Source organism: Cyprinus carpio, chromosome B6 (genome assembly GCF_018340385.1).
Source record: "Cyprinus carpio isolate SPL01 chromosome B6, ASM1834038v1, whole genome shotgun sequence".
NCBI classification, from domain to species: Eukaryota; Metazoa; Chordata; class Actinopteri; order Cypriniformes; family Cyprinidae; genus Cyprinus; species Cyprinus carpio.
In genome coordinates, this window is record NC_056602.1 from 1,531,799 (window position 1) to 1,545,288 (window position 13,490).

Here is a 13,490-nt window from a genome sequence, read left to right on the forward strand (position 1 = left end):
AAATGCATATATTTTTTTTACTTTTTGCTCAAAATTTTGCATTTTTTTTTTTTTTTACTAAACCTACCTACATTCAAGTGTTGATAAAAAAGAATGCTTGAAGTTAGGATAAAATAGAAAATTTTTATAAAACAAAAGAAATAAAAAATAATAATACTAATTTTGTTTAAAAGTCGAGAGTGTGTTCTTTATTTTGATGTATTCCATGTTCAGAAATTCTTAAAACAAAATATTCTGGGGGTCATGAAATTTAGTGAAAACCATCAAAAATGGTAGCAGGGAAAGAGTTAATATGACTTTTGAAATCAAGAGGCAGTAGAGATTTTCTCATTGTAGTATTTTTGATGTCAAACCTGTCAAAAAAGCCTATTTTCTCATTGTTCTATATAAACCTCTTGAACACAGCAGATGTTAAATTGGAATCTGTTACATGAATATTTTCATCACCCTCACCTTTTGAATTCACATTAGAATAAAGAAAATCTTTATATATATACTCTTTAGGAGACGATCTTTTTTTTTTTTTTTTTTTTTTATAAGTGGGAAACAACGCATTTAAGTCATTGTAACTGATAAAAATTAAGTAATACAACACAAATATGAAATTGCAAAAGAGTAAAAATGATTATTTTTCATTGTAACTGAGTAAAAGTAAGTATTTTAACAGAACTCTGTTAAAGTACAGATTAATTGTAGCAATGAAGTAATACTACACAAATACTTACACCTCTGAAAAAATCATTCAGTCAATCTAACTGACCGAACATAGATCTGAACAGAATGAGAGTGTATGCGAGTACATACTTGTTCTGAGGGGAGAATAAGTAAATGGACCAATCCTCTCTCTTCTCACACCAGTCCGGACGATAAACCTCCATCATCTTCTTGATACGGAAGCAGAGGCTCTGCGACACACACACACACACACACACACGCACACGACTGGTTATCTGAGATAAAGGCAACTCTTTCCAATTAATTTTGAATTACGGCTTAATTTTCCCTGGGAAACATTTCCAATAATCGGAGTAAAATATGAGGATTAACGCATCCGTATGACATCCATATTCATGTGAGCAGACAGCTGCTGTGACCCAGCAGAGTTTGGCCATTGTGTTTGCTGTCATTGCTCATAATGAGCTTCTTCATGTTTATCCTCAACACACAAACACACGTCTGTGAATCTACTGCTGCCGTATTCGTTTATTAAACACTAAAATGAGCCGAGATTCTCCTCAGTCGTCTGTCAGACGTGACGATGTGCTGCTCTTCTGAAGCCACTCTAATGATACGCTCAAACTGATTCACAATAGCGTTTTTAAATCACTTCACAGAGAGGAAGAGCTTCCTAAAGGACCTTTAAAACTGTGAGAGATCATCAGGCTCAGAGAGAATGTAACTTTATTCCACTTTTCATTTGCTGCTTCTCAGAGAAAATCATCTGAAATTAGCATAATGGATTTAACAGCAGAGCTGAGAGAACTGAACACTTACTGACCGCTGAGACCAACAGCACATCCGTCTGTACATACACCCAAACAACCTACAAACCTACCAACCATCCAACCGTCCAACATCTACACCCCTAAACAACCAAACTTCCAAACAACCTACAATATTCCAATCCATCCATCCCACCATCTTTCTGCCTATCTATCTACCTGTCTGTACATCTATACATCTATCCATCTATCTGGCTATTTCCACCTGTCTATACGTCTATCCTTTCTGTCTATCTGCCTATTTACTTACCTGTCTATATGTCTATCTATACATCTACCCACCTATATATCTGTATATCCATCTATCTGCCTATCTATCCACCTGTCTATCATCTATCTGTCTATCCATTTATATGTCTATCTATCCATCTTTCTGCCTATCTATTTACCAATCTTTCTATCACCCATCTACCTATCTATCCATTCATCCATCCATCTATCCGTTAATCTGTCTGTTCATCCATCCATTCATGTATTTATCTGTAGTGAAGGGGAACACTTTCTCATCGTATACATTAAGCCTTGACAACTAACCTCATTTATAAGAAACACTTATAGCCGTTTTAAACAGGATGTTGTTCTGCACTCACATATTCCGTATCTTCTTCCAGGTCCTTCTTGTCTTTGCGTACGTTGAGCTGTGGATAAACCTCTCCCAGCAGCGTCCCCTGAGGGCCCGGGCCCTTCCCATTGCAGTCCTGGTGTTCTGCAGACACGCTCTTCTTCCGGACCAGCGGGGGGCGCTGCAGGAGCTCGGGCAGCTCGAGTGAGAGAGCGCGGCGGTGTCGGCGCAAGAGGAAGGGCGGGTGGAGCAGGAGAGACTCGTGTTCGGCGGGGTGTGAGTGAATGCTGCGGACCCGTAAGCTCCCCCCAATGACCCCTCCGGCCCTCAGGCCACGGGCGGAGCGACCCACGCTGTTCCAGCTACACCGCCGGCTCCAGGACGGCTGAGGGGGAGGACGCCCCCAGTGGTGGTAATGGGAACTGCGACTGTGGAGCTACGGAGAAAGAAGGAAACTTGTTTACTCCTGGAGCCAGATTTACTAAATCTTTTTAAGAAAGGAGTTAAGAATGTTCCTAAGAGCAAATCTTAAACAATTCTTAAGTAGTTCTCAAATATGAAATAAGCTTTTTACGTCCTGGGGCTGGATTTACAAAAATCTTCTTAAAGAAATTTCTTAAAATAAATTCCAAAAAGTCTGTAAGTGCAATTCATGTAAAATTCTTAAGAAGTTCTCAAATATGTTGGTTCTATTTTTTATTTATCAATTTTTTTGAAGAAGAAGAAGAAGAAGACGATGACGACAACAGTCTTTGGCGTGTCTGGAAATGCCTTTTTCACATTATTTTGTATTTATAGTAAAAACACTTATTTTTAAGAGGTTTCAATTGTTTTTGTTGAATTTACCATTACAAAACCCATAAAACGAACTATTGCCAGAACTAAAAATGATGGACTGGCCCCTCAAAGTCTGGACCTCAACCCCGTCGAGTAAATTCAGGGCGAGTTGGAAAATAAGCTGCACAGATCTATTGTACTTTGGCTTGAGTTGCAGAAGGCATGGGATAACATTAATGTTGAAGTTCTCAGGAAATATTTTGACACTATGCCAGAGAGATGTGCTGCTGTAATCACTGCAAAAGGTGGACATATCAAATATTAAAGTGAATAAAAACTGCAAGTCTCACTTCATTTGACATTCATTGTGCTCAGAGCAACTATCTGCATGATTCATGAACATCATAAAATGAAATCATGTTTTGGAGGCAAGATGTGTTCTAACAATTTTGGCCACCACTGTATAGGCTAAAATTAAAAAGTATCTCCCTGTTTCACTTGTTTTTGTATTGTTATTCAATTTTGAATTCAGCAAAAAGTTACGTCATGCATAACCATTATTGATCTCTGGTGCCAGTTCATGCACAACCATAGCCAGTAGTAGTAAAGGGTTAGTTCACCCAAAAATGAAAATTAGCCCATGTTTTACTGACCCTCAAAGCATCCTAGGTGTATATGACTTTCTTCTTTCAGACGAATCCAATCGGAGTTATATTAAAAAAAATTCCTTAGGAAAAGCGTTAGGAATTGGAGTATGTGGGTGTTTTTTGTTCAACGGTCTAAAAGTCATCAAATAAAGCGTGCGAATCCGTAATAAAACGAGCCACAACAGTCAGCAGAAGTGAGAAAAAAAGTGTTTATAACATTTTAAATATGGATATTTTTCTTACAAAAATGCATCGATTTGCTACAGGAGGTCTTTATTGACCCCCCGGAGCCATGTGAGGCATGTTTTACTATGGATGTGCACACTTTATTTGATTACTTTTGGACTGTAGAACCAAAACACCCACCTACTCCCATTCTAACGCTTGGAAGAGCAAGGAAAATTTTTCAATATAACTCTGATTGGATTTGTCAGAAAGAAGAAAGTCATATACACATAGGATGCTTTTATGGTGAGTAAAACATAGGCTAATTTTAATTTTTGGGTGAATTAACCCTTTAAGCATTATAATGTTGTGTTTTAATGCAATTAATTTGAAACATTTTCATTTTAAATTGTAAAAATTTTAAATTCAAGCAACATCTTACCTCTGGGGATTTAAGATGAGGCTATCCTAACTTAAGTAGTAATTTTAAAATGGCTTTTCAAAACTTTGAACAATCTTAAAGGAAAATATAAGAGCATTCTTAAGAAGTATGTTTTGGAACTTTTTTCTTAAGAAAGAAAATAAGAAAATTCCAGCTAGGAAGTATTTTATTCTTGAATGTTTCGTGAATCCATCCCTTGACTCCTAACGAGTCTTTAAGCACTGCGGATTAATTAACTTCACGCAGTCGCGTGTGTGTGTGGTAATTGCAGTCGTGGTTTTTCCGATCTGACTGCATTCGCTCATTTTTAGCAGCATGAGCAGCAAAAGCAGTTGCCATAGAAACTTGTGTTCTCAGGCGTCAAGCTCTCATTTTGACATGATGCTCACGAAACCTCAGCGTTCACATCTGACCGTCAATAAAGTGACACAGTGACTCGACTTCATTAGGATGAGTGATTTATGCAGCAAGAAACATTTCATTCTGTATGCAGTGTGCAAACGGTTTCTGTCTGAACATTCACGGGATTTACCATGTTTTACCACGTTCCCAGAGACTCTTTCCCACCACAATCTCCCGACGGCATGTGACTTCAACAACAACAGCCCAACACACTATATTTAACCCAAGCGGCTCACACTCGTCTCTCTCGATACACACGGCTGCTTCAATTAAAAGAGGGGTTGCTATGGAAACCCCAAAAGCCTTGGCTGAGCGTCCGTCGCACATTATCAGGAGAATTTTGGTCTCTCGCAAACACACACACTCAGACGAGTCTCTGCTTGAGGGATTTTCTAATTCCAAACATTAATCTGCACTAATGTTTCCTTGACTCATTACATCCACACACACACACACATGGCGTGATGACATCGGTTTCTTCACTGACTGACCAGAGATGAGGATCTCCTGCCCAGGCAGATGATTCTGCTCCGGTGGTTTTCCTCTGAGAACTCGATCTTGGTCTTCTCCTCCGCCAGCGGTGCCAGATCCAGATGTCCGTTAGGAGTGAGAGAAGACAGCTTGGGATCTGGAGGAAAGAAACAGCACTCATCCAAAGCCAAGAGCAGATCTCTGGCCATCAACACACGCTGTGAAGCTCTCCGGAGATGGCACTAATGTCTCCTTCATGAGTCCCTGTGGATTTTCTCGCCCTTTACAGCCTCAGAAACTCAGAAACTGGAGGACTAACAGTCCATCAAAAGTGTCAAACAATCCCACAGGATCAAACAATAAAAGATGCTCAGATTGCTCGTGATGTTTACAGGACACAAAAATGTTTTCTCAAAACACCAAACTGCAATCAGATTGGCTTTACATAATTTCCAGGAATCACTGTACATATATTTGAATATGAGTTCAAATCAACATCACATTAATAATAAGCCAAGTCAGACACATTGTTGCAAAAGATGCAGTTCAGTCCGAAAACCAGTGTTTTTTAATGATTTGTGGACTTGAATGGATACAAGTTGTGTCCAGCTTGCATCTATTCATGACAAATGAAACATGACATTGAGCTGACTATAGTTGACGGGTTTTATAATGAGAGTGAATGTGCAGGGATCATACCAGAGAACGTGAGCGAGTTTTTGTGCTGTTCACTTCCATTAGAGGAAGATCCTTTATCATCATCATCATCATCATCATCATCAGAGTACGAGCGATTGGCATCACCCTGAAACACACGGCTCACATCAGCATGAAGAACAGGACAGCACTCAAACAACAGCTGGCTAAGTCAAAGAGACAGTGCTTTTTCAGCACAAATTTAAATGTATAGATTACAGATTCACAGAAATAGAGAGTCTGGTGAAGATGAACGTGACAAGCTGCACAAACCTCCCTGAAACTGCTTGAATTCCAGACAGAAACAACTACATTATGTCTAAAAACTAAATATGACCTCACATTGTGTCGATCGCGTTTACACACTGCCTCTGAAACTTTCATCCGTCATAAAAAATTCGGACCAGGTTTGGTTAGGAAAAGATGACGAATACGAAAAAAATAAATTAATTAATAAACGTACACAAAAATTTTGGAACCAGTGTGCAAAGACCTTTACTTTTAATAAGTTTTTTGAGGCAAAAGTTATAGTTAATAGTTAGTTTAAAGTGAGAACTGGTCCCCCAACTAAAGTGTGCCCAAAAAATATACTTAAAAAAAAAAAACAAGCAAAAAAGATTATGATCAAAAACACGAAAAACAAAAATAATTTAAATAACATTTAAAACTAATCAAATTCAATTAATTCTTAACAATAAGGTTCATTTTTTAACATTAGTTAAGCATTAATTTGAACTATCAAATAACTCAATTCTACTGCATTTATTAATCTTAATGTAATGTACATTTTTACATTTACTAATTTTTTTTTAAGCCATAGCTGTATCTGTTAACATTAATTAATGCACTGTGAGTTAACATGAACCAACAATGACTAATATTAAGAAGGTTTAATAAATGCCATAAAAAATATTGCTAATTGATGGTTCAATTTAGCTAATGCATTAATAACTAACATTAACCAATAAAACTGAAAAACCGCTTTGCCTCAATCTACAAATCAGGAGTTATTATTATCAAAAGGTATTCAAATTAAAATAATTAATTTCAGCTGTTCTGGTTCATTGTTTAGAATCAATGGGCAGCTCCAGGAACCAAACTGAATCAGACAGTCTAATCAATGAAGCACTGAAGTGGTTGAAATGACTCACTTCAGCCTGAAATCCCTCCACCAGGATGGCCACCAGCAGGTTGAACAGCACGTAGTTCCCAAACGTCATCAGAGCCACGAAGTACAGAGCCACCAGAGGAGACGTGGAGGCCATTCCGTTATACAGGACCCCGTTCCAGTCCTCCTGAGTCAGGATCTGCACACACACACGTGAGAGGAGAGATTTGTGTGTGTGTGTGTGTGTGTGTGTGTGTGTGTGTGTGTGTGTGTGTGTGTGTGTGTGTGTGTGTGTGTGTGTGTGTGTGTGTGTGTGTGTGTGTGAACATGCTGCACAACTCCTTGTTCAAGCTCTCTTGGCAGGTCTTCCAGGCAGTTCTATCAATCCATTACAATTAATCCAGAATGCGGCTGCAAGATTAATTTTTAATGAGCCGAAAATAATGCACATCACACCTCTGCTCATCAATTTGCGCTGGCTACCAATAGCTGATCACATAAAATTCAAGGCATTGATGTTTGTCTTCAAAACCACCACTGACTCTGCACCCCTTTACCTAAATTCATTACTTCAGACTTATGTGCCTCTAGAAGCTTGTGTTCTGCAAGTGAACGTCACTTTACTGTTCATCTCAAAGAGGCACAAACTCCCTTTCACAGACTTTCACATTAACTGTTCCCTCCTGGTGGAATGACCTGCTCAGCTCAATCCCAGCAGCTGAGTCCTTAGCCATCTTCAAATATCCACTAAAAACACATCTCTTCAATCTTTATTTGACCCTCTAACTCTAGCTCTCTCTATTCTGATACTATTTTATCAATTAGTTGACTTGACCCTGTAACACTTGCACTCGAGACTTGTCACAGCACTTGCTTATTATTGCTCTTTTGTTGGTTTTCATTGCTTCTATTGTCATCATTTATAAGTCGCTCTGGATAAATGCATCTGCTAAATGACTAAGTGTGTGTGTTGGGTGGGGGGGCACCTCTCTCTCTTTACCTGAAAGACAGTGACGATCGCCCACATTAGAGAGTCAAAGTTCTTTCTGTCCGGGACCGTGTCTCCAGTGTCCGTCTTCAGACTGAACTTGCAGCCAAATATATGCATTCCCAAAATACTACACACACACACAGAGAGAGAAGTGTGATTTAAAAATACTCCAGTAGTGTGGTACCATTGGTCTCAAACTGACACACACACCTGAAGATGAAGATGAAGAGCATCAGCAGCATGCAGAATGTGGCCACATTGTCCATGGTCTTCATCAGAACCACCAGCTGTCTGCGCAGCGCAGGCATGAACCGAACCAGCTTCAGCACCCGCAGCAAGCGGAAGGTGCGGAGCACCGAGAGACCGCCGTCAGACTGACCCACGATCTCACACACGCTGTGATTGGGATGCCCATTACTGAACACACTTCTATTCTTATGTGCAAACATTTGTTATTCAAGTAGTCAGTTTGTTTTGTTGAAGTTCAGTGAAATTTTTCTATCACACAGATCTCATGGTAAAATTTAATTTTAAAGCTGCATTTTCAAAACTAATGGTAAGCTTAAGTGTGTTGATAAAAACATGATTGTGTTTGCTTGTTGATATACAAACTAAGACTGAGAGTTGAGCCGAAGTAAGATTTGCACTTTTATTTATTGAGGATGCATCAAATTGATCAAAAGTGACAGTAAAGATGTGTAAGATGTTAAAAAAGATTTATTTCAAATAAATGCTGTTCTTTTAAACGTTCTATCCATTTGTGAATCCTGAAAAATAAGATGTCCCTTACCAAAAAGTAGTATACTTCAAGTTTATTTTATTAAGTATACTTAAGTAAAGTTCAAGTATATTTTTAAGTATACTTTTTATGTAGCAAGTATACAAATATCAGTGTTCTAGTAGTATACTTGTAAGTGTACTGTTTCAATACTCCTTGGGACTAAATTGGCCCACTTTCTAGAATATAAAAGTATACTTTTAAGTATACTTTAAGTATAATAGTAGCAAACTTTGAGTACACAACTAGTTTACCTCTATGTTTGTAGTTTGTACTGCAATTATACAAAAAGTGAACTCATAGGTATACTGATAGGTTACTAATTAAATACTTTGTACACTTTGAAGTATAGTCTCAGTAAACTACTAGTTTAGTAGTTTTATACTGCAAGTATACTAAAGTTTTCTTTAAGTGAACTTTACATCATACTTTAAGTATACTACTATGTCCCTATTTAGGTTTTAATTTGTATGTATTTAGTTGTATGAATATCTGAACATACAAAACATCCAAAGAAAGAACAGGGTATCTGCTTGTAAACAAAAACATTTTATTCTAGCTTCATGCATTCTTTTTTAAAACACTTTAATGTGGGTAAGTTTCATAAAAAAATAAAGAAATAACATTGAACAAAAAGCTGAAAAAAGGCTACGAATTGGATTCAGAATGATAATCAAAACATAGATGGAGTCGATCAACACCCCAAAGCTTGACTGTCATTATTACTTCTTCATCGGTCGACATTTTATTCCATAACGTTACAGTTTTGATGCTGTTTCATGTCAGAAAATTGTGTTACATATGTAAGTATCTGTTGTTTCTTCTTCACTTGTGTTTTTTTGAAAATTCTGTGCAGAAGATGTGTACTAGCGCCCTCTACCGTATAACAATGAAAACACAGATTCTAGGAGCACAAGTATAGCTCAAATATATTTAGACTTTTTGTAAGTATAAGTATACTTAAATGTTATTTTAAGTATATTTCTAAGAAGTACATAAAAAGTAAACTAAAAGCATACTTTCCTATTTTTTAGTTTAAAAGAAGTATACTAATAGCACACTTGAATAAACTTCTTTTTCGTAAGGGGTATCATGCTTTCCACAAAAATAATGGGCAGCACAACTGTGTTCAACATTGATAATAATCAGAAATGTTTCTTGAGCAGCAAATCAGCATATTAGAATGATTTCTGAAGATCATGTGACACTGAAGACTGGAGTAATGATGCTGAAAATACAGCTGCGCATCACAGAAATAAATTACACTTTAACATAAACACATAGAAAACAGCTATTTTAAACTGCAATAATACTTCACTGTTTACTGTATTTTTGATCAAATAAATGCAGCCTTGCCGAGCAGAAAAGACTTCTTTCAGAAACATTACAAACTCTTACCAAACTCTTACCAACCCCAGACTTCTACATGTGTATGCACAGATTTAAGGTGTATTAAATCCTTAAAAATACTTTAAATGTAACAGAAAAGCATTAGGTGTTTCACTGGTAATTACCTGATGATTACGATGATCCCATCAAAGATGTTGTACGGATTGCGCAGGTAATTAAAGAACCCGAATGCTGTGAGCTTGAGAATCATTTCCAGAGCAAACATACTGGTGAAGACGATGTTACAGATTTCCAGAACATTAGTGAGCTCCTCCGGCTGAACACACACACAGAATGAGAACATGAAACACATCATTAACTGAAATAATGAAGGGAAACAATGATGATACACAGCTATTCTCATCAACTTAACCTCATGTTCTTCAGCTCATTCAAACACTGAAAGAACACATGGATAGCCAAATCACTTAATATCAGCAGGTTAATAGATTGGGCTTTAACTAATATCATTACATCTATAGAAAAAACCCTGCATGTATGTGCGTGCGTTTGTGTGTGTGTGTGTGTGGGTTTGACCTGCTCATGGTGCTCTATGCCCATGCTGATGGTGTTAATGAGGATGGCCACCATGATTCCTCTGTTGAAGTATTTACTCTCCACGATGCCCCGCAGTTTGACCCTCATCTCCATCCAAAGCTCTCGGCTCCGCCTCCGACATGCCACCTCCACCTTCTTGCACCTGTCTTTCTCCTCGGCTGCCTCCTCCTCTGTCTCCTGACTGGCTGCTGAGGCGTCAGGTGCAGCTCCATCTGTAGTGCAGTGAGAGAAGAGCTCAGCGCTGCATGCATCCATTCATTCATCCTTCCATCCAATCCCCCCTCTCCCCCTCACCATGTTGTTGGAGGCTCTTCTCTCCTCCGTTGATGTTTGATTTCTCTTGTGCCTGATCTGGTGGTTTGCAGCAGAGTGTCCTGAAGAAGGCAGCGGTGTGTCTGCGCCCCTTGCGAAGGACGTGGCAGACGAGCTGGAAGATCTCCTCGTAGCAGTCGCTGGGTCCGACCAGCGAGGCCAGCGTGCTGGAGGACAGACGGGCGGCTCGCTGCTCCTGCATCAGCTGATGCTCGCGCTGTTTGGTCTCTGAAAACTGAGTCGCTATGACGACCAAACACAGGTTTATCATGAAGAACGAACCAACCTGTGGAGTTACGCAAAGATTCAGAGAGAGAAGCACAGTCCTCACTGCAAACACCAAACTGTCTCGCTGCAAGCAAACTTTTCACTTTCACTCAACAAGAAAACTTTCACCTTTCACAAACACAACTCACTCCAAACACACTCATCTCACAACAAACACTCTTCACTGCAAACACTCAGCTCATCTCACTATATACACTCAGCCCATGAACTCATCTCTCTGCAAACACTCATACTCACTGAACTCACTGTAAACACGCACTCGTCTCACTGCTAAAACATCTCACTGTAAACACTCACTCATCTTACTGCAAACACTCTCTCAACTCACAACAAACACTCACACTCACTGCAAACACACTGCAAATACTGATACTCAGTGAACTCACTGCAAACACTCACTCATCTCACTGCAAACACTCACTCATCTCACTGCAAATACTCACTCATCTCACAGCAAACACATCTCACTGCAAACACTCACTCATCTCACAACAAACACATCTCACTGCAAATACTCACTCATCTCACAGCAAACACATCTCACTGCAGACACTCAATGAACTCACTGCAAACACTCATACTCACTGAACTCACTGCAAATACTCACACTTACAGCAAACACTCACTCATCTCACTGCAAACACATCTCACTGCAAACACACTCACTGAACTCACTGCAAATACTCACACTTACAGCAAACACTCACTTATCTCACTGCAAACACTCATACTCACTGAACTCACTGCAAATACTCACACTTACAGCAAACACTCACTCATCTCACTGCAAACACTCATACTCACTGAACTCACTGCAAACACTCACACTGCAAACACTCAATCTCACTGCAAACACATCTCACTGCAAACACACACTCATACTCACTGAAACTCACTGCTCACAGCAAATACTCACTCACTTACAGCAAACACTCACTCATCTCACTGCAAACACTTCTCACTGCAAACACACTCACTCATCTCACACACTTACAGCAAACCCAACTCAAATACACACAAAAAAATCAAACATCTCACTGCAAACACTCATACACACGGAACTCACTGCAAACACTCACTGAACTCACTGCAAACACACACTGCAAACACTCATACTCACTGAACTCACTGCAAACACATCTCACTGCAAAAACACAATCCAAATAAAAAACCAACTCACCACAAAACAATGAAACTCACTCACTCATGCAAACTGCACACACTCATACACACTCATACTCACTGCAAATACTCACACTTACAGCAAACACTCACTCATCTCACTGCAAACACTCATACACACTGAACTCACTGCAAACACACACTGCAAACACTCATACTCACTCATCTCACTGCAAACACTCACTCACACTTACTGCAAACACTCTTACTCACTCATTTCACAGCAAACACAAACCCATCTCATTGCAAACACCTGTCTCACTGCACACAGAACAGGTAGAACCATCTGCAGGATTATTATGGGATGCCCACATTAAGCTGAATGAATACTAAATGCTAATTTTCATAGGGCTACATGCATCTATTAAGGATAAATGCATCCATAAACAAGTAAAAGAACATCAAACAGGCCTGAAGCAATAATGACGATATCAAATTAATCATCAGCATGATAGATAAAACACTCTATATTGCTCTTTTAGAACACACTCATAAATCGGTGTGAGTTTGTGTACTTACTATAATCAGCAGAATAAAGTAGATGAAGTTGTAGAATGAGTGAGCATCCATGACGTAATACATGATTTCCACCCAGCCCTCCAGAGTAATAACCTAAACACACCATCATTTGCAGAAAAAAAAAAAAAAAAAAAAAAAACACTTCAAACAGTTCTCTGGAAATGAAGTTTGCTTCCATTAAGTTCACATTAAACACAAAGAACATCAATCAGCTGGATGACTGTTTTCACAAGTTCAATGGTGGAAATGAGTCTCCAGCAGATACCTGAAATATAACGATCCAGGCGTATCCGATGTTGTCAAAGTTGATGGCTCCTTTGTGTGGGTTTCTGTGTCCGGTGTGGCAGCGGGTGTAGTATCGGTTCCAGTTGACACAGAGCCCGGGGACGACGGCGCTGGCGTTGAGAAAGGGCTCGGTCACTAAGCCCAGCGCCTGATGGTGCAGGACATCATCCACGTCCAGACAGCACTGGTGTCCCGCCACACGCCGCGCCGGCACGTCACCGCACGACATGATGCCGTTATCCTGCGGCAGAGAGCAGATGAAGGGCCTCTCGTCCTTCTCATCGGGAGAGTAGTACGGGGCAGGGAGTGCCACACCTGTTGAGCTGAGAGAAAGAGGAAATAGATTTGTGTCCGAAACCTAATCAGACACTTTACTGCCTTCATACACTGCAAACGATGACTTTCTTAGTATGTTT

General features: G+C 39.4%; 1 pseudogene; it reads right to left on the reverse strand.

Annotated features, from left to right (window-relative positions):
• LOC109076965 overlaps positions 1-13,490 on the reverse strand; it is a 75,216-nt pseudogene that overhangs the window by 31,128 nt on the left and 30,598 nt on the right.